This window comes from Gymnoscopelus microlampas (assembly GCF_963454915.1).
Source record: "Gymnoscopelus microlampas genome assembly, chromosome: 16".
Classification (NCBI taxonomy): domain Eukaryota; kingdom Metazoa; phylum Chordata; class Actinopteri; order Myctophiformes; family Myctophidae; genus Gymnoscopelus; species Gymnoscopelus microlampas.
The window spans coordinates 26,870,790-26,873,289 of NC_139953.1; positions in this window are offsets into that span (position 1 = coordinate 26,870,790).

Below are 2,500 nucleotides of genomic sequence, written 5' to 3' on the forward strand. Positions count from 1 at the left end.
TTGACATATACGGACGTTGAAAGGCAACGCAGTGGTCCTATCTCCGTCAAGACATCAATCTCATGAATATATTTCAACCAACGGTTAATTTAAACTTCATCATGACTGTCGCTCCCTTAAAAGACGTTATTTTCGGCAAGCGAGGGGTGGTATAAATTAGGCTCAAGTTACAAAAATGTTTGACATACACCAAAGAAAAGGAGGCTTCTCCGTAGTACTGAGAATCCTGCCACACACAGTTCCTGTCCACTGGTGATGAACATTAGCCTACATGACAGTGAGACACTCACTCCAACACTCACCTCGCCAGATTTACTGGCCTAACATTAACACACCTGTGCAAATATTATGGGGTCCCCTTCTGAGCCATGTTTAGACTAGCCGCAGAAATGATGACATCGTTGCGAGCATTATCTGGTGCAATTCCACTCCCCTATGATACATTAAAGATATGAGATCCCTACAATAGCTACCTGGAATATGAGTGCATGTGCAGTGATTGCGGTGATATTTGAGCTGTCTAGTCATAACTCATCAAGGAACTAGGGGGAAGATATTGTATTAAAGGGGGTGTACAGTAAGTGATATGTTTTTTGTTCAAATAAGTGTTAAATATTGCTATATTCCCACAGTAATCATTGCTATAGAAAGTTTGCTCAGTAACATAACAGGTGTCTCTCCAGCTCTTTAGTACGCCAAATAGAAAATACATTTTCAGGTCAGGAGGATTATATCCTGGCCTGATTTCATCCAATCAGGAGAGACAACTCATACAGGATACAGGATTAACATGTGAAACTGGAAGTGATGAAATAAAGAAACGAGCAGACTACATTTTTATAATGTAAAATCTGATTAATGGGTTCACTTTTCTGATTGCATGTAATTGCGACATGAATTGTATTGTACAACACACTATATAGTAAACAGTATGTATCAGAATATAGTTTTGTTTAAACAACAACAAATAGCACTTATATATACCTTATAAAGGCACTCCAATGCTCGTACACCTTAGTTTTTGGACACAGCGTACGTCTTGAATGTTTTAGGACAGCTGAAATTGTGTGGTGTAAGAGTTTACTGTACTGGACGTTTGAGCTCTTGAGATCTGTTTAATATTTGTATATGAAAAATATGTTTCAATGTTCTTGTGTTGCATGCATAGTAAAGGTTAAATGCATGATCCTTTCTTTCTTTCTTTTTTCTTTACATCTGTAAGATTATTGTTCTTCTTTCATCATAATTCAGCATTTTACACATTGCTCAAATTTCTTTATATCCACAAGAATATGGCCCTGAGAATATGGAAATTCTTGAACATAATAGGTCCATTTAGCCTCTTGGTGAGTCTCACTGCTGAAATAGATGGACAGACCTAATACATGATTGTGTTAAAGGGAGAGGAGCCCAGCGGCCACTTTGTCGGTGCCTCAGACAGACAGACAGACAGACAGACAGACAGACAGACAGACAGACAGACAGACAGTGTTTGGATAGAGAAGGGGTTGCTGTAAGCCTTGTGGAGTGGACTCTTCCTCTCTCACTAGAAAACAGAGCACTCTGAAAACAAACTGCCTGAAGAGAGTGGAGGAGTTCATCCCAAAAGTATCTGACGTCAGGGAAGCAGAGACACAAAATGGAGACACACAAGAATGTACACACACACACACACGCACGCACACACACACGCACACACACACACACACACACACACACACACACACACACACACACACACACACACACACACACACACACACACACACACACACAGAGGCTATTGGTGTTGTAGTGGTCAGTGCAGGAGAAGGGAGCGGGTTATCAGATCTCACTTCAATTACACACCTGGTTACTCTTTGAGATAACGTGTGTGTGTGTGTGTGTGTGTGTGTGTGTGTGTGTGTGTGTGTGTGTGTGTGTGTGTGTGTGTGTGTGTGTGTGTGTGTGTGTGTGTGTGTGTGTGTGTGTGTGTGTGTGTGTGTGTGTGTGTGTGGGTGAAAACGAGTTGTGCATCAGCATGCATCATTGTCACAGCTCAGAGTGGGATACATTGCACATGCATACTTATGTGAGTGCTAATGCACTATGTACTGTATATTTGGAGGAGGAGGGGGGGGGGGGTTGCCATGTGGCGTTGACTTGATGAAGTGTCCTGGTGGTCTTTTGCCAGGTCCATGTGTACCGGCTATGGATGTGCGTGGGCGGGGGCTCGCCTAACTGCTACGTTTTGGCTACAACAGGGGTTGGGCAAGGCGAGATGGGGTGGGAGGTGTTGACAAAGAAGGATGTTTTGGGGTGGCAGAAGGGGTGAGGTGTGGAGAGATGATAGGAAGGATGCATGGGTGTTTGGGGTTCTGTTGTGAAGTGTCTGGGAGTAGATCATCTTGAATTTCAGATTTGTATCATTGGGGATTTTTTGCAAACGCACGTACGCAAAAGTGCACGCTCTGTAAATGTCATGTCTTAGAACCTAAGACTTAGGTCATACTCTGCAACA